Source organism: Ambystoma mexicanum, chromosome 6p (assembly GCF_040938575.1).
Source record: "Ambystoma mexicanum isolate Mex_15411 chromosome 6p, UKY_AmexF1_1, whole genome shotgun sequence".
NCBI classification, from domain to species: Eukaryota; Metazoa; Chordata; class Amphibia; order Caudata; family Ambystomatidae; genus Ambystoma; species Ambystoma mexicanum.
This window is the reverse complement of record NC_090935.1, coordinates 111,467,552-111,494,001: the sequence shown is the minus strand read 5'-3', so window position 1 is coordinate 111,494,001 and position 26,450 is coordinate 111,467,552. Positions and strand designations below refer to the sequence as shown.

At 46.2% G+C, this 26,450-nt stretch overlaps 1 protein-coding gene across 6 annotated transcripts in view; it reads right to left on the bottom strand.

The window, feature by feature from the left end:
• The window catches only part of ATOSB (atos homolog B), a 726,183-nt gene that overhangs the window by 232,258 nt on the left and 467,475 nt on the right, over positions 1 to 26,450 (bottom strand). The window contains exon 1 of one of the 6 annotated variants that reach the window (XM_069626803.1): positions 19,038 to 19,080. The exons of the other annotated variants lie outside the window; for them this stretch is intronic. The gene's annotated coding sequence lies outside the window, so the exon portion shown is untranslated. Of the gene's footprint in view, positions 1 to 19,037; positions 19,081 to 26,450 lie in introns of those variants that run through there. 6 annotated transcript variants of the gene reach the window in all.

The window sequence follows — 26,450 nt, the reverse complement described above, 5'->3', positions numbered from 1 at the left end:
GTGGCGTCACCGTGGATAACAAGTGAATGTTACAACTGGTCTCCTTTCAGGCACACTCGCAATGCAGTACCACTTGCACTCACTAACCAATACCTCACCTTCTCCAGAAACCCCCTCCACATTCTAACTCTCGTTCTTTTCTCATGCTGGTCTCTTGGTCTGACATCTCCATCTCATCAGACAACCTGAACAACCCACAACTTCCTACTTCCGTGGATCTCTTAACCCCCTCCCCATCCTCCGGTTGTTTCCCTGTCGCTAGTCAATTTGGCCCCTAACTCACCACCAGGCAGGGCTCAGAAATTTAAGAATGTTTCAGAACTCTAACGCTCACCTGGTATCCACGGGGACGTCACTCAGCCGGTCCTGGCCTCTTACGACCCCTTCCCTGGAGGCTATTCGACTGGCGACTGGGCCTGAAACACAGGATTGGTAGAGTTTAACTCCCTATTGTCTCTGTGTGCTTGAAGCCCTTCCTCCCCGTGTTCCAACCCTTCTCTTAGATCCACAGCTCACCTTGTTTTCTTAGATGGTGTGCTCTCCGTCCTGCTTTCAGCGCAGGGGTGCATTGATTGATGCGGGCTCGTTGGTGCCTAGTTACTTCATTGGCGAGAGTCCGACTGGTAAGTATAATGAGTCTTTGAACAGTTCTGTAACTTCGTTCCTTTCCTTCTTAGATGATGGCCGGCATCTGGGGATGGCAGCGTGCTGCTGAGATGAGTGGCGCTGAAGGTGACAGAGCGCGAAGCGCGATTAACCCTTTTCGTATTTGTATTGAACTGAGGTCTTTCTGTGTCTTTTGGGTGCCGCGACGTTGTCAGCGTGGATGCCATTTATGAAGAACGAATGCGGTGAGTAAGTGCGGTATGTGGCGCCTCTAGATGTTTCCACGCTAACCTGGAGTGTCTTTTCCCCCCCCTCGCAGATGGATGAGACGTTACGGGGACACAGTTTCCCCAGATCGGCTGGGATTCAGGTAAGCGTTTGAAGCTCGTACAGTAATTGAAAAAAAATAAGCGCAGGGCTGTAGAATGCTTACTAATGCCTTTTCTCTGTTCTTTTCCTCTTCTTTAGGAAGCGGCGTGCCGGGATGGGAATGACACCGCCGAAGATGCCCGCAGAACAGAAGCAGCGTTGAATGATGGGCAGAAGTGCTACAAGGTAAGGCTGTTCCTAACTGTGTTCTTTTTCTTGCAGGAGCTGAGCGCAGAAGAAAGATGCAGGCCCACTGGAGACCGATCCGAACACGGTGAGTGTCACGCTAGAGGTGCAGAAAACGCAAAGCATGCTTCTCAGCCTGGATGTGGCTTAAATAGTTTCTGGGTATCCCAGTTGCCTCTGGGCTGAACCACACCCAAAAGACTAGACCGCACATGCAGTTTTGGGAACCGAAATATGTGGGGGAATCCATCTTGTCCCCATCAATGCACTACAAGTCCAATCCCCAATGTTATCCTATGGGAGTGAGTGAGTCTGGTGCCACAAGCGCCAAGTCTGACTCCAAGTGAGTCTTTGGAGGGATGGAGAGGCCTTTGAGGGGCATGTAGGTGATAGTGGCCTGGCTCCAGCCTGAAATCTTGGAGGGCTGGGGACAAGAGGGGTAGGAATCATGACAAGACCCATGTCTAAGCCCTGCCCCTTTTCTATGTGCAGGGCTGCAGTGCAGCAGTAATAGCAGCCCATGTTGCAATGTGTCCTAGTTCGGGTTGGAGAATTGTGGTCCCGCTTACTCCAAGGTAAGTTTATCTTTGGGAGTAGTTGTATCTCTATTTTGTTTTTGGTGTTCTAGGACTGCCGCAATCGTTCTTGTAAAATGCATGCTGGGGTTCATGTGCGGCTTTGACATTAGTTACATAAGAGCTGTGGCTCCTTTTGCTCCAGTTTCTCTCATTTATAGCAGTATCGCTGCATAGATCTAGTAGGGCTGGACTCCAGTGCATATGGACCCTGATGCTTTCATCTCCGTCTCTCTCACTCTCTAACTAGAGTTGTGTGGGGCATAGAGTTGCTGTCCTGCGTGGTTGGTGCTCTGGCATCTAAAAAAGGGGTGAGAGATCCTGGCTAGTATTTCTGTTTAGAGGCATGTGGTGATGCAAACTACCACTGCACAGATATATGATAGCACTTGAGGGGAGGGGAGATAGTGAACTGGTGCCCTCTAGGGTAGGAGTGGCACTTATTCATGATATGTTATGTCATGTTGATCTATATCGCACACCACTACCACCCAAGGGCAGTCTCCAGACGCTCACATAGCTATGCAAGAGAAGCGGGTGGGTTTGTTAGGGCGGACAGGATGATAGGATAGGTTCAGAAGCAGGAGAAACTGACACCTTTGTGCCTTGTGTATGGGAGTTGATTGAGAGGCCCCACTTGTTGTAACTGTAAGGGTAGGACTCAGTGTGTCAGATGTGAGCTAATGTTTTATGTTGAGTGTGTGGGTTGTAAGAGGTTAGTGTGGGGTTATGGTTGTGCACATTTGTTAGTTGTGTCCATAAGAGGGTCCAGTGTTGCATATGTCCGTTAGGTGTTTTAGTTGTGTTGGTGTGCTTTACTGTAGTGTCGCTGGATTTGTAGATTATGTGCATTGGTTTGTTCCATCTATGGTTATTTCCAGAGTCTCAGAGTTAGTCGAGTGCAAGAATTAGATTAATGCTAGTTGTGTATGTGTTGTGTGGCTAGCCCCGAGTCGTATATAGTGGCGTTGGTTATGTTGAATGAACAGGAAAGGGGACGGGGTTGGTTAGTACATTGGTTAGTTTTGACAGTGTCTTTGGTTGCTGCTCAATGGTACCTTACAACATTCATGATTGTGGTCCATCGGCCAGCCATGCCTCCTCTCCAAGCTTATCTTAGATGTGCGTGTGGGATGTCATTCCCCGAGTGTCTGCTGTTGGGCGGACTACTCTTTCCGGATCTGTCTAGTTGTGGCGCATGACTGGGCAAGTGGGGAGGGAGGGCGGTAGGTATTCTGGTCCTCCTTGATTTTGCCAATGTTATCTGTGACCACGTCCCTTAGTGTGTTTCTTTTGGCACTCGATGTTCTGCTGCCGTTGTCCCTTTTTGCTCGTCATCGTCAGTTGAATAGCCAGGTTTTAGTCATTTCCTGAAGGTGAGGTGGTCTTCTGTGGTTCTAATTTCTTTGGGCATGGTGTTGCGTAGGTTAGCAATTAGGCGTGAGAATGCGGTTCCTCTGAATTTCCTTTTTCGTATTCTTTTTTGCTCCATGTGTAGGTTGTCGCTTGAGCTTAGGTCCCTTCTTGGCTGGTAGCGGTTCATCTTGGCATGGAGGAATCCGGCTCCTGGTCTGTGTAGGGATTTATGGGCAATACAGAGGGCTTCAAATTTGATGTGTTTTTTTACTGGTAACCTATAAAGGCTTCTCAGAGCTGGAGTGATGTGGTCCCTTCCGTTTAATCTCAGGAGAATACTGGCTGCAGTGTTTTGGACCAGTTGGAGGTTCTTGGTGAGTCTTTCCGGCATTCCTAGGAAGAGGCGGTTTGCGTAGTCAATTCTTGTTAGTATCAGGGATATTACTGTAAGGGTTCTATGTGTACAGGAGAGGAAGGGAGTAGTTTCGTACCTGTAGCTCCATTTCTCCAGCATTGGTATCTTTCATGGATTCACATGCTATGAATATTTCTTGTCAGGCAGGGAAACCTTGGTAACTTTCATATGGCAGTTTTCCTATGGAAAACTTCGACACTGAGTGTCCTATAGACGTCTTTATGGGTGCTTTGGGCTGCACCAATAGGACGTCCAGAATAAATAGCCCCGCCCCACGGATTCCCTTCCGATTTTAACCCCTCCAAAATGGAGGAACCCGAAAAATATGTTTGCCTGAAGGGGGAAGGCCAGAGGGCGCATGTGAATCCATGAAAGCTACCAACGCTGGAGAAATGGAGTTACAGGAAAGAAATACTCCCTTTACCAGCATTGGATCTTTCATGGATTCACATGCTGTGAATAGACTACATAGCAGTAAGATAACCTGGAGGTGTATACCAGGAAAACGAAACCCATGCCCCAGGCAACCAGAAACCAACAATAGAGAAACATGCCTTTTCAGCCATTCAGACCGAAAGCATTAGTAAAGCCAACCCCTGGAAGCTGCAGGGCTTACCTTATTGGAACAGGTTTTGGAGGACCGCACAACCCACCTTTACATCCTCCAAATGCTGTTGACCCAGACAGTAGTGTCTGGTGAAGGTGTGGGGCCCGCCCAGGTTGATGCTTGGCAAATGTCACCGAGCGGTATGCCTGCCCACAGTGCCGCCGGCGACACAGTGGACCTAGTCGAATGAGCCCTGGGAGTCGACTGCAATGGCTTGCCAGCCTTTACGTGGCAAAATGAAAATCATAGACCATATCCAACGGGAAAGGCCCGCTTTGAAATCGGCTTCCCTTCATTGGAGGGGCCGAAAGCCACAAATGGCGGTCTCAATGTCCTGAAGGACGGAGCCCTATCCAGGTAAAACTACAAAGCCCTCTTGACATCCAAGGAATGGATCGCTTTCTCCGCCAGAGTGGACACCTTTGTAAAAAAGGTAGTCAAAGCTAACATGGTTTTCTTGTGAAACTTTGATGGAATCTTAGGAATAAAAAGTGAGGATGTGTAGATCGGAGAACCTTGTCCCTCATGAAATGCAGATACAGCGGGTCGATAAACAGAGCCTGAAGTTCGGAAACCTGCCTGGCAGATGTAATGGCAACCAGAAAAGCAATCTTCCACGTGAGAAATTACACCGCCGTCGTGGACATGGGTTCAAACGAAGGTTTCATGAGGGTCGATAGTACCAAGATGAGACTACAGACTGGAGAAAACTTCTTCGGGGTGGGGGGGGCGGGGGAACGTCCTGAAAAGGCCCCTGAGGAAATGCTTAATCTGTCATTCGCTGAACAGATGTGTAGAGTTGCGCTGTCTCGTGAACCTGGATATGGCAGCCAAGTGGACCTTGATCGATGACCAGGCCAGACCCCCCCTTCACCAATGCAGGCGATAGGGCAGGAGTTGTGGGGACGTAACCTGCAACAGCTGCAAGTCCGGTTGCTGCAAGCACCAGACACAGAACCTTTTCCACTTTCGGCTGTAAGACACGTTGAGTAGATGGCACCCTTCCGGCTGCCAAGATGCGGCGATAGTCCCGTGGAATATTCAGGTATCCAAATTTGGAGTGGTCAGGAGCCACGCTACAAGGCTGAGGGAGTCGGAGTCGTGATGCCACACCTTTCCTTCGTTCTGCGACAGAAGATCCGGCTCTGACCCCAGATGAAGAGGGTCGTCTACTGTTAGGTGAAGAAAGTCTGAGAATCATGTCTGTCAGGGCCAAAATGGGACCACCAGGATCAACTTGAACGGCATCTTGCGCACCATCTGGATCGTTTTCAAGATCAGAGGAAACGCTTATGTGAACAGGCCCGTCCACAGGAATGAGAACGCATCCCTGCTTGAGTCTGGATGAGCCACCCTGCTGGCGAAGAGCCTGCACTGCCTGTTTTCTGGGCTGGCAAACAGGTCCCCCATTTCCTGAATATCCTTGCCACTTGGTCATCCTTTAGCCGCCCTTCGTGTATTTGAACTGATTGTCTGCTGAAAGCACCCGCCTGCTCGTTCTGAACCGCTGGCAAATAGTAAGCCAACAGATGAATCTTGTGTGCTATGGCCCAGTGCCAGACCAGCTGAGCCTCTCTCGACAGGGGTTGCGAATGCGGGCCTCCCTGCTTGCAGAGATAAAACATAGTTGTGGTGTTGTTTGTCAGAACCCGTACCACTGAGCCCTGAATGAGGGGCAGAAAAGACTTTAGTGCCTAGCGTACTGCCCTCAACTCCAGAACGTTGATGTGCAACGAAGCCCCCCTGCGGGACCATAGGCCTTTGATCTGAACTGGTTGAGGTGGGCTCCCCAACCCACCTGGGAAGAGTCTGTCACAATTGTGTACTGAAAATCTGGCTCCACCACGGGCATTCCCCTCACGATGTTGTTGGAGCGAGTCCACTACCACAGGGTGTCTGCCAGCACCCAGGATATGAGTAGCTTGTTGGACCAGGAACCGAGGACCTGTGACCATCTTGAAGCGAGAAACTCCTGCACTGGCCGCATGAACAGCCGACAATTCGGGTTGACTGGGATGCAGGACGCCATGGTGCAGAGAAAAAACATATTCACTCGGATTGTGATCGATGTTCCCGGCAGAAAAGAACCCGCCATGGACAACAGCTTACCTATCCTTTCCACAAATGGCTTCACCAGATTGAGCTGCCTATGAAAATGGGCCCCCAGAACAACCAAGTCCCTGAAGGGCATCAGACAAGATTTGGCAAAGTTGATTGCAAAGCCCAGGCACTAACAGGTGCATAGCCGCATGGAGAGACTCCGACACTTGGAGACGAGTCTCCCCCCTGACCAACCAGTCGTCCACCTAAGGATAAACATGATGTCCCTCTCTGCGGAGATAAGCTGCCACCGAAGCCAGGCACTTCGTGAACGTTCTGGGAGCTGACTTGAGGCCAAAGGGGAGACCACGAAACTGGTAATGCTCATCGCTGACCACAAACCGTAGAAATGTGTGATGTTTGGGTGCATTGGGATGTGGAAATAAGCATCTTCTAGATCCAATGACGCAAGAAACTCCCCAGGCTGGACTTTCCAAATAGAATCTTGCAACGTTAGCTTCCTGAACTTTTTGCGTTTCACATTTTTGTTTAGCCGCCTTAGGTCCAGAATGGGGCACCATTTTCCATTCGTTTTTTTGATGATGAAAAACCAGGAGTAGGTTCCTTTTCCTCTTTCTGACTTCGGGACCTTTTCCATAGTCCCCTTCTCCAGCATCAGGCGCACCTCCTGCCGCAAGACCTGTAGATGCGTCTTGCGAAACCTTCACCGGTGGAATAGGGAGTGGCAGGCGCCGGAACTCCGAGTGGCACAATTGTACTGCATTCAGCACCCATCAGTCCGTCGTAATCAAATGCCACTTGTCGAAATGTTGTGCCACTCTTCCTCCAAGTCGACTGTCCTTGTGGCAGTCATTGTTGAGGCTTGGAATGGCTGCCCATAGTAGTACAGAAACGTAAATGTACTGGGAATTCACACCACGTGCCCTAATCCCATACCGCGCAAGAATCTGCAGGAATAGACTTGCATGCTCAGAGAAATCAGATTAGAACCTAGAGGTATAATAGTCAAAGACTAATTTTGGAGTACAAATTCCTTCAGAACATATGGGAATGATTGCCCTTATATCTGGATTAGCATTAAAGGGCATCCAAGTACTGTGAGGAGTGATAGATGCTGACTATCAAGGAGAAATCAAAGTCATTTTAATGAACAGTGGAAATCAGATCTTGCCTATCCATGTAATCCATGCAGGGGACAGGAAGTCCAATTGATTGGCATACCTTTTAAACTGTCCATGATCAGAAAGGGAGAGCTCCCTATGGTGTTAACTATTCGGGGAAAAGTGGTTTTGGCTAATCAGACTGCACAGTACCGGGGGCAAAGGTGTGGGTAGAAAAGTAAGTGGCCCACCTGTACCTGCAGATGTCAGTGTCAGGCAGAGACCAAGTTGTGTTAGCAATGGAGCCTGGCATGGTGAAATGGGACTATGTTCCTGCTCACTAGTGTTATTTAAGAGAATGGTTATCAACATTGGTGTGTTTTTTCTGGGTTTGATTTACAGACTGTGCCTGTGCCTGGCTGATATATGTGCAATTCTGAATGGTCTCCATTTGGAAGAATCAAATACACTGTGGAATCAAAATGCCACATTTGTGCAGACATCCAATCTGAATCTGATGTGGTTGGAGAATGAGGTGCATGGGTCACTTGATGCCAATGCTAACATACCAGCCCCAGCAGGCACAAAGAAACCGATTCGCAAAGCTTTGAGGATAAACCAAGTACAAGGTGCCCAAACGACAAACATATGGATCTACCTTGCTCAGGAAGTTTTGAATATCACCCATTTTTGTTTATCAAATGAGCACAATGGAATGGACCTACCGACAACCTGTCTGGTAGCGCTGCCCAACACCAGCTTCAACTTTGAGACATATTTTCAATATCACTCAAAACGACTCTTTGGTGGAGGATAATGACGTCCGACAGTCATTTTCGGTTCATGAACATTTCAAATTTTGCAAGGAGACCAACCAAAAATTGAAGAATTTGATTACATTTTGTACATTCAAAATTGCTAAAGGGGATGTTTGCTTTTCATGACCTGTCAGCCAGAAGAGGTTGGCAAGTGTCAGCAATTGGATATGAACACAGAAATCAACCGGACTGTGTATGTAAAACAACTGTGCTCACCTACTCCAATCACATGCACCATCGTTGACAATCCAATAATCTGTAATCATACAATTGTAACTGCTGGTCATTTGAACCATGTCAAACTTCCAAAAGGATGGCTGTTTTCATGCAGGAATACTACTGTTACTTACATTCCTGCAAACATCCCTGGAGGACCATGTGCAGTATCAGGACTAGCCATTATGTTATTTCCTTTAAAAGATCCATTTTTGAATCTACAAGGCTAACCCCAGGTTGTGATTTAAACTTGCATTTATTGGTTGAATCAGAGGTCCTAGTTCTAGCATATTAACTGGTGGGAGTCTGGGGATTAGTTGCTGGGGGCTATACATCTTTGATTAAGTTAGCATGTTTAGTTGTGAAGGGGTTAAATCATACCTCTAGCCTTAGAAGAATTGTTTTTAGATAGCAAAGTTACGAGAAAAGCAGTTTTGCAGAATAGAGCTGCTATTGGCGGTAATTAAAACATAATTTAGGGTGTAATGCATTTGAAGGAATGTGCTGTTTCAATTTGAGTGACCATTACCAGTCTGTGCAAAACCACATCCAAAGTCTAAAGGATTTGACAAAGCAGGGGACCTCTTTTCATACTGGGAATGGTTATTTTGATTGATTCCAAACAATGGAGAAACCTTAACTTATGCTTTTGCTAGCATTTAACTTTTTTCAAAGTATTTCTAGCCTAGCTATAATGCTCCATCTGTTTTAGTGGCCAACTTTAATGCCACTGAGTTATAGAAGTCAAATGTCCAAGAGTGGACTAATACTTTAAAATAAATGTAATATCTTTGACTAAGAAACATGAAGTTTTTGAAATGCATTCTGGGTGTAGTGGACATGTTCCTCATGGCTCAGTGAGGGCTTCATTTTAATGTGAGCTCTGAATACAGTTTGCATTCTTTGATTCACTACAAAAACATGTTTCTCCCCATGCTACTTTGCCTTGTTTAGGGACTGTTCAGAATTACTGCCCGATAACGTTGCAGGAGCCAAATGCAAGTTACTTTGTGCTCCCATGAAAAATTAATAATGTGTTTACCCCTTACGGTGTTCCACGTGACATTTCGGCCTGTGAATGCCAGCAACATGTGAACTTTCTGGAAAATGCCATACTGCATTTGTGTAATGTTTAAATCGGAGAGCTCTGGATTTTGCTGTCAGAGAAAAGGCTTCAGGGCTGGAGAAAAGGTGGATGCATCTTTTCCAGCCAGACCGGTTGTGAAGATTCTCTCTGCCAACCTTGTCTGGAAGCTGTCCAGTGAAGTTCTTGGCGAGATAAAGTGGCTTACAGCTTTGCCAATGGTGATGTATTTTATCTAATCTACTTTTTAATGCATTTCATTCACTTATGTATGCTTTTGTTTTGGGTTAATAAACAGCCGTAAATTGGAGATTCCCTCCACTTGTAGCATACAGCCGGAACTGCAATGTCAGCCTCAGGCGAATCAAAGACCCAAGACTGGGACCCAACCAGGAAACTCCAAACTCCAAGAGGACTCAACCTGGGGAAACACCCCCCACATCCTCAAATACCTATACTTTGCCTTGATAAAGACCCCTCGAGGTCGAAACACGTGTCGGCTGACCACTACCAGACTACAAGTCTATACCACAATAAAAATATCACTGTAAAAAAACGCATTTGCGTGGGAATCAATTCATATAAAGGATTCTCAAATGCATGCATTGCGAGCTAACCAGGACTGTCTCTCTATACTTACCTGGAGGTGTGGGCTCACCTCTACCAACCTGTGACCTTTCACGAAAAAATCCATGACCACGAGACTAATAAATGCAGCTCAGCATAGGAGTGTTCAAAACCAGAGCCCGATTCCTCTCTATTCTATCATTATTAGGTTCACTGTAGCAGTCTGAAAGCACGTAAACCTTGTCCGAGTTAAGGCACATTAAGTCCCGCCGAGGGACTGCAGGACCTTAGTCCTCTTTTGAATCATGCAAACCTCACATGTGCCACCACTGTTCAATGTTATTCTTCGTGGCTGTACTGATGTGGGTGGTCCACGCTACAGAGCTGGAGACCATGCAACGCAGGAGGGGAGAAATAAGAGATCTCTTTCTTTCTGCGTTTAAAACCAGTAGGTTATACATGACCTACCAAGGCACCGAATTTTGGTTTTCCTGCGTGGGGGTGAAGGGGCAGGGAGGATGGGGGGAGGGGCAAACAAAAAAATAAAACTAAGAAATAATCCCATTCAAAGAATAGAGCGAGACTTTCATAAAAATGGGTGCCCGGGCTCCGGAGCACCTGTTCCCCCGGCACCCCTGTGACCTACTAAGGTCCAGTCTATGTGGAAATCCCACATGAAGCAATTGTAATTGGAAGGAGCCGTTTAGGCTCCCAGAGTGTGGTTTGCTGGCTCCAACAGCTGCCAGTTGCTACTTTTGACTCCTCTGGTCCACTGTGATATCAACACTGTGTGCACGGGAATGAGCAGGCAGGAGCCGACATTTAAATCATAGCAGGCCTTTAATAATAGGGATAAAGAGCACAGTTTGTACCTCACATGGACGCTAGCTGTGTGCCATGCTGTGTACTAGCTCCGAGTTTCTTAGAGCTTGAATCCAAGTGCTCTGGGGCTCAGACCCAGCAGCCTCCAAAAGGTGCTCTCAGGCCAGGCTCTGGCAGGGCTGCCTGCCCGGCTCCCCACACAGGGCGTCCTCGTGCGCTTTTGCAAAGGCAATACTGGTCTTCCCCAGCAGCCATGTTTGGAATCCGATCATCAGTTAGACATTTGGAAAAATGTTAATTGCTTTCTAACACAAAAGGGATTTTTATTATTTATTTGTATATATAATACAGAGAGTATATGGTTTGATTTTTAGGTTTGATTTTAGCAACATATTGTATTAAAATCTGGTCATTAAAACGCTTTAAAACAATGAGTAAATTAGACTCGTAGATTTCTTTCAAAAGAACTGAGGGATGGACCTATTTTGATTTCAATGTTCTATTTAAATATCCTTCTTTTAGTCCGGTTTTTCTTGACTGCACATTAATATTATTATTATTATTATTATTATTATTATTAGTTGTTAATCCGTTTCATACTATGGACAGCCATTGGACCGCAGCTTTTAGGCCACTCTTTTATTTAACATGGATCCACTCATTTTAAAGGCCCCTAAGCTACTTTGATTCCATCCTTGGCCCCAGCCCCACATATTACTATCTAACGCTATTAGAGCCCTCACTCACTTTCGTGTCCCACTTAAAGCCCCACTTAGACGCCGCTCCTGCCTAGCGGGTAGTGCTTTGTGCCCAGGAGCTGCTGTTTGCTCCGAAACATCACATCTTTGTTTTGATCTCTGCATAAGTGCACATTTAAATGACACGCTGCCCATGCCCGGTTACACACTAATCAAACTGGTCGCAAGTCACAGCCTCCCAGCTGTACTGGGCGCCTGAGGTAAGGATTGCTCATTCTACGGGGGAGAGGCCCGTCTTGCTGAAATTCATTCTCCCAGTGAAGTCCACAACAGAGTGTCGAAGCGGCCAAACAAGCACTGGCAAAGCCAACAGTTTGGGTGTTTGTTTAGGTATGTCACGGTCATTTACTAGGCGCTGATATTATGGTACTACCTGGCCAGAGGCTCACCATGGCTTGAAAATGGCGTGATTATCTAGACATTTCATGGCAGTGCTTGGCAAATGCCTATTTGAAAGCTATATATAAGTCCCACCAGCTGGCTTTGTCAATGCTTGTTATTATCAGGACGTAAGTGCAAGGAAAATAATCAACTGGCTGACGGCACACTTGGTTCAGACTTGTTTATTACACCATTAGCCATTTACTGCTGCATTTAAGCCATTAACATTCAGCAGACTGCTTCGAAATAACTGATGTTTTGGATCGGTAGAGTGAGCTCAAAGAGATCCCAGGAGGGTGTGTTTCGGGCAGGGAGTGGGTGGGAATGTCCATAGGAATTAGCATGGCCATGGGCAGTCAATAGGTGGGTAAATAGTTTACACTACCTACAAGCTGTGTGTCCTTCCTGCCATCTGTGGGATCCATTTATCCGCCCAGCAAAACTCCCCTACATCACCAAACTGCATTTTTCAGCAGTACCAGCAGAATAGCCGCGCTGGCTCTGTTGAGCACCATTGCATTGCACCAAAACTGTTTTGCAGTCACCGAAATAATGGCTGCGCTGTCTTTACCAAGCACATATCGGGAAAGATGGAACATGGCACACCCCGAGAAAGGCTGCCAGTGTTTTCCTAATGTGCACCAAAGAAAAGAATTGAAAAGCCGTGTTGCTGTGCTGCTAGCTCACAATTTCCAATTGAAAAAGGAAATATCTTGCATTTAAAATCACTGTGCCCTGAGGTTCTTTTCCACGGTTTCACCAGTACATAGTTCTGTTCCAGTGTGACCCAGCTATGTCCATCCATCTTCAGGTTGTTCTCTAACAAAAGGGGGCATTTCTCACTGAATGACAGTCTGTGTCAAGCAAGATCTGTGAAATAACAAAGAACTTCACTCCAAACCATACAGAAAAACGATTGACTTGTTGCAACAAAATATTTCAGCTAAACTCTTCACAAGAAGCCCCATCCCTCTGTGCTTATGTCAGTTTCAGTGGACCCTTGCCTTGAACATATTTCTGTGTAGGAGAATTTGCTAGGGCTACAAATAATGTTTAGAATCTAGATGTAGGACCGCATTATGAAGTGACAGCAATGGAAAATTAACCACGTTTAAAATGGTGTCTTTTACAAACAAGGAAATATCCGTTTAAAAGTAAATTGTGGAATTAAGGCCCTGTCCTTGCATAGAAAAGGTGGGGTGGGTTTATCTTAAAACCTATGTAGGATATTAAACTCCAACAGTTTTGTTTTCTGATTCAGGAAAGAAAATCAATACATTTACACATTTGCTGAAGCCACAGAAAAGGGTTTTTCCTGGCCTGGCTTCAAAGGACTTTGCTTCCTGGGAACAGAATCTGCCCCCTTCAAGTGGACTAGCCCCCGGGGCATATGAATAGGCAAGGGTGGTGGATCTTGCTCCCTTGTCAGACTCTGTGGCTGTGCTCCAGCCTGGTACAATGGATTTCTGGGACACATAGATGTGACTTCAAAGGCAACTCCACAGCAACATTGGATTCAGGTTGGCTAAAGCCTGACATTTAGCTGGGGGGTTGGAAGTATGCCCTTATTTTGAAGACAATGCTGGCTCATTTGCAAAAGACTGTTCTGAATTAATAAACTTTAAGACTTTTATTTCTGCAACCGGAAAAAGTAGTAATACGACAGTTTAACAGTTTAAATGTAATTTTGGTGGCATTAAAACAAGACATTGTAGCTTTCCCTAGCATGTGCGGGACGCAAACGGCAGAAAAATGTAAATCATGGGAAAAGTATACATGGTATAACTTTGAAATTTAATGCAAACATGCTTTGTGATAATAGGTACACATATCTGAAATTGTAGACTTTTAGGTGACGCGGTTCCCACTAGGAATGGCGAAAGATTATTTGAATGGCGAAACGATATTGTGGGAATTGGAATGACATGTTCAGTGTAAAATCTGGAATCTGCCTATGTGATTTTCAAAGTGCTATAACTGTAAAAATGTGCAATTCATGTCCTAACTTATTTTGGATAAAAGAACTGTGGGAGGGCCAAAGGCCTTGTAAGCACACCCCGTAAAACGGATGTCATGTCCCTGAAGTCCAACCGGCTGACAGGAAGGCGGTAACATTAACCCCTGACCAATCCAGTTGTTTGAGGCATGTCAAGCCAATGGTCTGGCCCCATAGTAAATTGTGGGATGTCACCCGCCTTATAAAAGGTGGAAGCTCACAGAGACAAAGGACACTCTCTTCTGAATTTTCCAGCTCCTGCGTATCCAGATATTTCATATTCACTTTACAAGAGTCCAGATTCCACTGCCAGGCCAGAGCATAGCTGACCCTATCCAGGCAGGACGATTGATCCAGAAAAACCCCACTAAAATCCCAATAGCTCAGGGAGAAAAGGGAAAGGTGGCTGAGTCCTCATTGAGGTTATCCAGTGCTACCTGCTTGCATGACCTTTGCCCAGCTGTTTTCTTCTAGGAGAGCCTGCCGCTGTGACTAGTGACCAGATATTGCCTCGCTATTCAGAAACTCAGTCCACTGTCCAAAATACCCCATTCAAGTGCTTGTTTTGAGTATTTTCCTTTCCCAACAACCATAAACTGCATCCTTTGCACTGTTAACTTGTTTTAGGTGCAATCCAACAGAAATTCCCGTAACTGGCTTAGCAGAAATCCTTAAAATTGTCAGAATCCTTTGTGCAGCCTGTTCTTGATGACCAAGTGTTCGCACCATTCTTTTTGACTTAATACTGTCCTTGTGTAAGTCCTTAGTGCTATTTTGATTATATAAATTAATTCTCCCTAAAAGAGGCACACAGCATGAAGGGGTTAAAACTGCAGCTTACCCTTTCTATTCACGGGTGGCGGTTCTCTTTTCTAGCCACTAAAATCTAGTTTAAGTGAAACTTGTGCTTTCCAACCCGATTTTCTCCGTCATCTGCTGTTACTTTTCAACCGAATTTCCTTTCTTCTTGAGAATCTCATCCTGGCACTAATTTAGAGTCACTCTTTCACTTTCATATTATCCCTGTGATGCGCATCTGTCCCTTAGCGTGAAAACCGCATTCCAATTTTGCCTATTCAACCTGTTTTCAAACCCATGAAAGTTAGCAAATGCAATTTCTACGGGTATGATTTGGCTGCACTGTGTTTTCACTTCCAAGTCGATTTTCTGAAATGTTGGTACATTGCCTTGTAGTTTGCTAGTGTTCTTACATCCCCGATACTGCTATAACTCATCTTTACCTCATTCATTCAACCGCACACATAAAACAAATCGTTACTAATTCTGAGTGCTATTTTGTTCAATTGCAAAGGGTTTAAATCCAATTTTGCCTCCCATTTTGTGGGGGGAAGGTCTGATTTTAATTCTGCGTGTTGCCTAGTATACCCGACTCCTTGCTACCCACACAAAATTTGGTTAATAGGACTTTGAGGGAGTATTGCAGCGGGAAATCTTAACTGGGGTGCTATCTATCCGAAAACAAATATTGCGCTCATTCATTTGTGCTTAGTTTGACCTTTTAATATAACATAAACAAAGTGTATTTCATCAATTTACCTTGTAATTATCACCCCATTGGTGATTGCTGCCCAATATTAAATGTGTGATTTTATTTGAATTTAAAATAAATATTCTAGTACTAGCCACCGGCCTGGTTCATGGTCCATTGTGAACCGGGGTATTTGTAAAAGGGGGTGTGAGATGGGTTGGGTGCCAGCTCAAATCTGAATTCTATGGAAATGAAGTGTTTTAATTGTGCGCTGCATCCTAGGCTAGCGGCAAGAGTCCTTGTCTGGTATGTGACACCCGATTAGAATCCTTAACAGATCTCCCATGTAGCTGTACTTGATTGCAACAGTTTTGGTTTATGGGCAGGGCCTTGCTCACTATTCTTAGAGAGGCACAGATCCACCATACTGATGAGGTCCAACCAGACCGAAACACGTATCTGGGGTTTCTGTTGGTACTCTTGTTCAGAGGAGAATTGCCTAGCATTTCGGTGCTGGACTGCCCCAGGGCAGGACAAAGACTGATATGTTTGGGATATTTCTTCTCTGTGAAAGATAGTGAGCTAAAGACTCTGGGCAAGTCTCTCATAACCGGGACTAATGTCTGGCAGAGCGACTCCCAGGACCCCCCTTGTTAATTTGCATATTTAAGTACCTTTGGGTCTCACCCTAAGTTACTAGGGGAATCCAGACGTGGACCCCTTGCTCACTATTCTTAGAGAGGCACAGATCCACCCTACTGATGAGGTCCAACCAGACCGAAACACGTGTGTGGGGTTTCTGTTGGTACTCTTGTTCAGAGGAGAATTGCCTAGCATTTCGGTGCTGGACTGCCCCAGGGCAGGACAAAGACTGATATGTTTGGGATATTTCTCCTCTGTGAAAGATAGTGAGCTAAAGACTCTGGGTAAGTCTCTCATAACCAGGACTAATGTCTGGCAGAGGGACTCCCAGGACCCCCCTTGTTAATTTGCAGTGCTGAAGGGCTACATAATAGCCCAAACTAAAAAGAAAACTCCAATATTTAAGAATGGTTCTGCCTGTTGTGGCCGCCGGAAATTGAGATACCCAAGCCGGCAATCATTAGGTGACTCAAATTGACGTTTCGGTCGCAATCCATATATGGGGTCTAATTGGATTGTGATGTGTGTTTGGTATCTCTAGCTCTTGATATTCTGTTCAAAATTATCTGGAAGGTACATGAAATGTAAAATACTTTGTTTTTACCTTATGCTTCTTTTTATTCTGTGTATCTTTTGTACCCTTGGTATTGTAGTCCTTTTTTTCTTTTTGTGTATGCTTTTGTATTACTGTGTATTTCTGTAAATATTTGAAAAGTTGTCTATCAACTAAATCAAATTAAATAAATAAAGAAAACTCCTTGGGGGACACAGAAGGCTGATAGAAGGTCCCACGCATATTCACATTTTTGTAAGGGCAGGCAGTTTACCCATTTTCTAATTTCTCTTCAATGAATGATTGCAAGTCTCCAGCTTTACCCTCGTTTGTTGAGTCTCCTTATTTTCAGCCCTTTTTAGCTTCATGCATAGTTTAGTCATCACATCTCAATCTGGTGGTGAAATGCACCAAACACATCAGCTCCTGGCCCAGCAGAGCAAGGCGAGGGCCCGCCACAGCAAATGACACTCCATTTCCTTGGTGGTTTCACTCGCACAAAAGCATTGGGGACGAGTTTTGGCACTCATTTTAATGGTGGATTGGCGTGTGCTAGTTGCGTCTTGGCAATAACGAAAGTGTGGGAGACGGGGGTCTTTTAAAAAAACGTTTAATAGCCAGTTTAAAACAGTCCGGAGTGCTTCTTCTGAGACACGGGCAGGCGCAGTCCGTAGCATGCTCGACATTTCCACCACCGAGAATGAATTGGAACGGGGCTTTGTTACCATTTCATTTGTTGTGAAAGGACACGCGTGTGGGCCCTTGTTCTGCCGGGTGGTTCAGAGTGCGCTGGAGCCCATCTTTGGCCAGTGCCATATTGAAGTATCCCCACATGCCCTCTTTAATCCGCTTCACACCGTCAACACCAACTAGCACTTGCACTTTTATAGCACTTCCGAAAGCACTCCCATTGCTGCGCAGCAGTGCTCACCACAAACACAGCACACATCAGTGACTCTACAGCAGGCCTCACTGGCAGCAGCCGCATTTCCCGGTCAGTTTCACAAGAACCCCTCCCTCGGCAGTGCCCCTTCCTCCAGAGACCCCTGCATTAACCGCCAATAGCAATGCAACACCCTCGATAGCAGTGTGGTAGGCGGGTTAATTGCCAATCGCTTCCACAGCGTGCACAGGTCTTGGGGGAATCGCATAGCGACATGCCCCATACCCAGGGGTTAACCGTGTGTGGTAACTGCGTGACGCAGCTGTAAAAAACTGGTGTCAAACTGCTTTTACCTAAATGCGTACTGGCCGGGGTGCATGCTCTACTTCCTAGAGCACAGGAGTACATTTCACAAGCACACTTGCAATCCAATTCTGGGAGGGGGTGGGGGACATGGCATGCTAAGAGCCTCCCTAAGAGTGCTTGCCCGCTTGGCACCGGCAGGCCACCGACCTTTGTACAGGCAGATGGTCAGCCAACTTGCACATTTGCAATATTTCAGAGAAACGCCATGTTTTACTGCCAAAGGGGTGTGTGAGGGCTAAACGAATACTGCGTAGACCTTCGGCTATCTATCTGCACTCTCAGCTGTGTCACAGCTGGAGAGGCACGCTGCAGCTGCAAGTGGGAGGGGGAGACTCGTGGCAGCCCCCCGCCTCGCCCAACTAGCCCAGCTGGCAGCCTAAAGGGCCCTCGTCAGACTGCAGCGCAACGCCCACTTTCGCAGGCCACCCCCCCTTGACTCCGACCTCCTCACTCAACACCACCATGACCAACGCCTTCCACAGCGACTCGAACGCATCTGGATATTCATAGCGCCACATGCTTTGTAGCGCTAGCTCTCTAGAACAGTACCCCAACAGATAAGGCGGAGTCCACCTTACAGCCGCAATGCCACACTTCATGAAGCTCCATCTGATAAGGGCGCCCTTTCTAAGCTACCCCTTCGTGTATATTGCAGCTCCGCTCATTGTCTGTATAGCGCCAACCTGGTTGTTAAACGTACCTTCCTCTGTGCAGCACAACAAGCGCGGCGTGCGTACTTGGCGGCTGCCCGTCTCTAAATAGCATAGCCCTGCATTTACAGCAGTCTCTATACAGCCCACTACACGACAGACAGACAGACAGACAGACAGACAGACACACCCCTCCATTTCCCAGTCACAGCTGATCGAGTTCCGCTCCATCAGCGAGCAGCCCTCCAAATATCCGCTATCATTCAATACAGAAGCCCAACACTTCTGCGGCCACCGGCTCGTGTGCTCTGCAGCAGCAGCAGCGTTCTGCATACGCCCGACCCTGCTCTGTACACCAGCACGCCTCTGTAGATCGCTGCCCGCTTCCCTATACAGGAACAGCTGCTTATCTCGGTCTGCCAGCCTCTATGAAGCAGACCTAGCTGCATATAGCAGCAGCGCTGCCCTGTGTGGGATCGCCCAGTGGTGCCAGGACACGTGTAACTGCACTAGCCTGTTGCAGGGGCCGCCACTCACCCAGCTCCATCTCAAGCCTTTCACGGAATCATCCCCAAATCCAACCGCTTTTCCATCCAAGCATCCCAACTCGGAGCTTCTGCCACACGCCTCCTCCTCTCCCAAGGCAGCGTGCCCTTCTCCCGAGTACCCACCCCTGTACCCAAAGAAGAAACAGGCGGGTGGCAAGAATAGCAGCCTCTGCTCGCAAGACCTTTGTCTGACCCCACGTGCCCTCTGACCCACGTTACTGGATATATATATACTACCACACCGAGCCGATATATTTAGAGAAAGCAGAGACACCGCTCTTCATTTAAGGCGGACATTCACCAGAGCTCAGAATAGCCCACCCCTTGTATGAGGTGCCCCCCCTCACGTTACCCCCCCCCCTCTAGAGAGGTGCCGTAATGTGGGGGGCCAGAGTAGAAGGGGATGAGGAGTAAAACATGAATACGAAACAATAGCACACAAGTATTCTTTCATTGATATACTCCTTTATTTCACTTGTAAGCTCATTGAAGTGAGTGACTTTGCAAGAGGCGCATACACAATAAATAAATCGGCTCACATCCAGATGTACGAAAATGTGTAATGTAAAAATGCTGCACACATCTAGTAGTGGAATGATGTGGATAGTACCTTTTTATCGGTAGTACTAACTCTTTAAAATCGTGTCTCATCGTGCCTAACCTTGGGTACCGACAGATAGTGAATGCTGGTACAAGCGATGTAAATGGGGGACCACCAGTCTAACCCCACTGAAACCTGGCACGAAGGTTGCGGGCAGTTACAGTAACATTTCCACACCCGGAACCACCAAATAACCAGGGTAAACGGTTGAGCACGAACGCAATGAAGATAATCCTAATCACAGCACTAATACTCAGAGCTATTCCACCGCCAAGCCATACTCAAACAGCCAGTGTGGGGGCGTTCCCCAATTACCTCAACCCAAGCGGGCCCACCACCTCAGGAACAAGTGCACGTTTTGTACGTAAAGCAAGTTTATTGTACAATTGCTCGGGGTGCAGTTCGATGGTACCGGAGGACCAAACTAACTCAAGGAAACACATCAGTCGACACATTTTTTGCAACAGTTAAAACACTCCCAGATAATTTATTACAATCCCCCCACATGTGATTGGACTAAACCTCTTCAAAGAAATCCCACCTTTCTCTAATTCCTAAACTCTCATTAGTAGCCGTTTATCTTAACTACCATATTAAGTTTGGATTTATAGTCCACTCTTGCTTGGGATTCATCCATGGTTGGTCGTGACATCAGGACATAATAAAACATTCACATACAAACATAATTCATTACTAGCAACAACTATCCTAAGGTTTTTTAACCGCAACTCTTTATTTCCCATGGTTCGCATAAATACTTCAAGCGATATGAAGAAGGCTGAGTAAACCAGTTGTTCTTTGAACTAGCGATAGTAATCTCATCCCCGGTTCCCAGTCTCCATCGGAATATTCTAATCTAAATAGCTGACGTTTCATCGCACACAGCACATCTGAAAATGCAATTGAAACACCTGCGTTTCAATTACTTTAGCCCAGAGCAATGTCTTACGTCATGTTTTACTACTAGTCAAAAACAAATACCGAAACCGTTCTGTCAAGCTCCCATGCATTGAATAGATTGCACCGGTTTTCTGCGATACTTATCAGACCATAAATGCATGGCTGCTCGGTGAGCTGAGCAGACTCACGAAGGTTGAAGTTCCTATCCTCTGGCCTCTGAAATGCTGCTGAACCAGTTTCTCAAAAGTCAACCCCCAAGCCTGCAAAACCTGAACTGCGCACAATTACCTAAATTGCCAGCTGCAAAATAAGAATGAATTCACAAAAAGCCCACTACATACAGATCAATATAAACTCCCTTTGTATGTTCTTCGGTGTGCATGACTAAGAATTATTTCTCTTTTAACATGGTTTTTCAGGACAGGCTCCGTCTTCAATGCGCATTAAACCACACCCCACACTCTCCCCATCTTCCAGTTTCTTTGTACTTTAGAGCACTGTGTGTGAATCGTGTTCATGTTGTGTTTTGTGGTTTTTAACATTTTATCTTTCCATGCGCATGCAATTCTAATAAGTATCAGCTCTAAACAAAAAAGTAAAAGTAATATATCCCATCCATAATTAACTACAGTGGATCCAAATGAAATAGCAACATTGCGCTCAGATTGCGGCACCCCCAGTCATCCATATGGCGCGCGCAACATGAACCCCTCGTGCTCGTGGGGACCCTTCCTGACCACCCCGACATCAGCATAGGACGTTATCTCTGTCCTCCAAAGGGATGAAATTGCAACATTCCTAATTTACTGGTGTGTATGGCTTTTGATTTAGCTGCTGGGAGACAGAGGGGCCCTGTTCACAGCAGGCAATGTTAGCAGTATTCTGAAGGGGAGGAAAGGAGATCTCACATAGGACAACAACAGTTTTAAAATCCAAGGTGGCGGCAGGTCTCGATATAAGCTCAGGCCAACCCTCTTGCACCCACCAATGGCCATAAGCACATGCCCAAATAATATCTCAGCCAACACGATACAGGAGCAATCTATTTCCCGAAAGCACAACCCATTGGGTGGAGGGACTAGACTATAAAATTTAGCTTGATCAAATAGTGTGGGGTACTTGAGAATGAGCTGAGAAAAGTGTTTGGCTGGAGAATTATGAAGGTCGGAGGGGGAATTACTGTGGCTTTTGCAAGGATAGTTGATACTATCTGGAAAGAGGTATTGAGAGATTGATGGAGCATTAGCAGGGGAGAAGGTGTTAAAGTTGGAGAAGGAGAGCTATCTCGAGAGAAGTTTCCAACGTTGCTGAAGAAGAGAACCATTAACATTTGGGGAGGACGACAGAGAAAAGATAGAAGAGATGGCGTTTCAAGACCCGAGGAGGTAGGAGATCCTTACTAGCCCAGAGGGCAAACAAAGTTCTAGCAGACCGGGGCGAGACTTTGGGCGGGGATGATGAGAAGAGTTATTAGACAGTGCAATCTCACAGAGGGACACAGAAGCAAGAAGAGGGTGGTTGCCAGGTCGCAGCAAACCTGAAATCCTGGGAGAATGGACCAGTGTTGAGAAAGATAAATCTGTTTGAGATGTCTGAAGGAGGACTTAAAACTTTGCCACGTCTATGATTTGTTGACCTCGGATGTTCCTTATAATAGACATTCTGGAAGTTGGTTTGGGAACCCTGAAAAACTCCACCAGAACGAAAAAGCATTTTGTTTCACTAGACCCTGGTGCGGGGGCAGTACGAGCTAAAGCCAGGAACTTCAGAAGAGATGTTTCCTTTATTCACGATTCATTGCTGCAGATTTCATGTTCTACTTGTTTCTATGGGAGGAACATTTTCTTTGACACACGTTTTTGAGTTTTAGCACCTCCCGATTGGACCGGCATGTTTAGACGAGTCTGATCACATGGTCCGCTGAACTTGAGAGCACTCCACTTATCAGTTATAAGAATTGTCATCACCTTCATCTGCCTGAACCACATTATTCCTTGGCTAAATAATAAAGCAATTGGGTAGTGAGAGTCCAAACTTATAGAAAACTTTCAAAAAATCTGCAGAGATATTACACACTAGACCTTAACTTGTGCCACTGCCTGCCAACAGTCACTTTAACTATAGCACTGATTTAAGCTTCCTAATATATGAATAGTAATGTTGATTTAAGTTCACCATGAGTTCTGAGCCACATCAGAAAGTCATTGTGGTTAAGCAAATAATCCCAAATACAAAACTTTTTCTCCAGGAAATGGTCTTTTACTTAAGAGGGCAGTGCTGTTCTTTTTCATCCAACTCAAGTCCTCATGCGTTTGTGGCGTTTTCATCCATTCACTCAACTATTTGGTGTTTTTCCCCTTTCATCTGCCTAATATTATGTGCTTGTGGTGTTTGTCAGTTGTTTCCAGCTTGTGTTCTTTTGCCACATATTGTTCACTTCCGACATGTTAGAATATGCTGATACAGCTTCTAAAATCAGACTGAGCTCTTGGATTTTATAGAGACCTAGACCTGCCTCCCAGCCTCTCTCTGGTAAAAGAGAGGTGTAGTAGATGGGGTGGAGATGGATTATTATTATTCAATTTATTACGCACAACCATGAACCCTGAGGCGTGAGGGCGCAAAGACATTAAAAAACGAAACATAAAACATAAAAGGAAGATATCGATAAGTCAGAGAGAAGACCATCAATGCAAGAATGTGAAGGTGCACGATCAGCCCGATGAATACAAGGTGTTTGATAAATAGAAGAGGTGAGTCTTGAGAATTTTCTTAAAGGAGATGACCGAGGGTTGCTGACGAAGCATAGGGGGAAGTAAATTCCAGAGTTTAGGCGGTGCCATATAAAATGCCCCCTTCTCCACCTTCCTAAGTTTGCAGCGTGGTAGAGATAGCAGGTTCTGACTGCTGGATCTAAGAGCCACGGGATTAGATTTGTCCATGATTTGATCAAGCAGATATTTGGGCATTATGCCGTGCCTGCATTGAAAGACCATTGTGAGGATTCTGAATCAAACCCTGGCTTCAATTGGCAGCCAGTGTAAGGAGCGTCAGGCGTCTGAGACGTGGTCGCATCGAACCAGGCCCGTAACGACACGGACCGCTCCATTCTGGACAACTTGAAGTCTGTTAAAATCGTTTTTTCATAATCCGGCCAAGAGAATGTCACAGTAATCAATATTTGCCCCGACTATAGCTCTCGCTATGGTCTCGGCATTTGCCTGCAAGATAAAAGGTCTCAAGTGGGACAAAAGTTTTACATAGTAAGTACAGGTGGAGAAGATACTGCCAACATGAGCTTTCATGTTAAGAGATTGGTCCAGAACAACACCTAGTATTTTTAATTTAGGTTGGGGCGGGGGGAGATATCAACTAGACCTAACCTGAATGGGTTAAACATGGGATCCAATTTGGCAAGGTGGTTTGTATTGGCCACGATCATGAGCTCGGTTTTACTTTTGTTTAGCGCGAGGTTATTGGCCATCATCCAATTTTCAATGAGGGAGAACAACAAGTTACTTCTTACCTTGTAACGTTCCTTTGATGGGATGTTCCTCCAACGTATTCCTTATCTTTGATAGATCATCTCCCAGCTTGCTGGCCTCGGAAATCTTTTTTCAGTAGAGGGCGATGCGCGTCGACGTCCCTCTAGCCGATGTCCCTCGACGGCCTCCGTATCGGTGCCGACGTCACCACGCATATAAATAGACTCGCGCAGCGTTCGTTGCTCAGTTCCGTTTTGACGTTAACAGTTGTTTTACATGAATTGGTTATTGACCTTGAAGGAGCGTAAGCTGCAACCACAAGGGAAGTATTACTGCGGGGATGGATGGGAGGGGCGATAAGGAATATGTCGGAGGAACATCCCATCGAAAGAACGTTACAAGGTAAGAAGTAACTTGTTCTTCGAAGAGATTGTGTCCTCCGACGTATTCCTTATCTTTGATAGACTCCCATAGCAGTGGTGTGCAATTGGAGGTGGGAGTAAAACGCCATGTTTCCTTTAGGAATGAACCGAATGTAATACGGCTTTGCCAAACCTAGTCTCTTGACTAGAGGAGGAATCCAGGTTGTAAAATCTTGCGAAGGTATGTGCGGACGACCATGTGGCAGCCACACATATGTCTCGATCCGGAACCCCTCTTTGGAGGGCCAAGGAGGCTGCGATACCCCTGGTTGAATGAGCCCTAAGATTTTGAGGAGGCTCTTTCCCTGCCAGTTTGTAACATTCCAGGATGGCCAAAATAATCCATCTGGAAATGGTTTGTTTTGTTATCGGTAGTCCCAACTTGTGCCCTGAGTAACCCACGAACAGTTGGTCTGCTTGCCTAATCCTAGCAAGTCTCCTGATGTAAAAGCTTAAAAGCCCGCCTTGGGTCCAGCCTATGTAGCCTTTCTTCCTCTTTCCCCGGATGGGGAGGCGGACAGAATGAAGGCAAAGTAATTTTCTGAGTGATGTGGAATTCAGAAACCTCCTTTGGGAGGAAATTAGGCTTCACCTGTAGGACAACCTTGTCTTTATGAAAAATTGTATGAGGGGGTTTACAGGATAGAGCTTGTAATTCGCTCACCCTTCTAGCAGATGTTAAAGCCACTAATAAGATAGTTTTAAGGGTGAGAAATCTTAGCGAACAAGAGTGGAGTGGTTCGAAAGGAGTACCCATCAGGAAATTTAAGACTAAATTTAAGTCCCATAAAGGAACCTGGAAAGGTTTTGGAGGGTAGACATTAGTTAATCCCTTTAGAAATTGTATTACTAAGGGTAATTTGAAATACAAAGGTTCCTCTGCAGTCGTTTGAAGATCGATAGCGCTGCGAGACAGCCCTTGATAGTGCCAACTTGAAGGCCTGAATTTGCCAAGTAGAGTAGAAAGGATAACACCGTTGGTGTACCACATGACAAGGGGTCGATATTCTCTTCTCTACACCAGCTGCAAAACTTGTTCCAACGGCAGCGGTATAAAGACTTTGTTGCTGGCCTTCTGGCCGAAAGCAACACTTCCATGACGTCATCGGGGAGGTCCCAATCCTTGTATCTCAACCTTTCATTAGCCATGCGTGAAGGTTGAGAGTTATGATGTCTGGATGGAGAACCTGACCTCCCTTCTGTGAGAGAAGATTCTTCTTGAGTGGAAGACGAATTGGAGGGCAGATGGACATGTCCAGAAGGTCCGGGTACCACGTTCTCCTGGCCCAGTTTGGGGCAATTAGGATCATAGTTCACCGGAATCTTCTCAACCTCCTGATCATTTGAGGAATGATAGGGACTGGTGGAAATGCGTACAGGAGTGGAAATGCCCAGTCCACTACGAACGTGTCCCCTAGAGCTCCGCTTGGGGGAAATTCCCTTGAACAAAACAGATCACACTTTCTGTTGGCACTGGTGGCAAACAGATCCACTTGAGGGGTTCCCCAAAGGGCGAAGATCTCCTGAAGGTCTTCCTGAGCTAGTTCCCACTCGTGGGAGACTGTGCCCTGCCTGCTCAGAGCGTCCGCTGTCAAGTTCTTCTCTCCGGCTAGGTGGACTGCCGATAGAGAGATTCCTTCTTGAATTGCCCAAAACCAGAGCTGCATTGCCTCTCTGCACAGTGGTAGTGATCTACGCCTCCTCTTTTGTGGAGGTAGTGCATGGCCACTGTGTTGTCCGTCATTATCAGGACATTTTTCCCCTGTACAGATGGCAGAAAAGCTTGAAGCGCTAGTCTGATTGCGCTCAGCTCTAACAGGTTGATATGTAGTCTGGACTCCGATGGAGACAAACAACCGCTGATGGTCAAGTAGTTGGTATGGGCTCCCCACCCCGTGAGTGAGGCATCTGTGACTACTGTTAACTCCGGCCATGGTTGCCAAAACAGTTCCCCTTTCAAGATGTTTTTCTGGCAGGCCCACCACTGAAGGTCT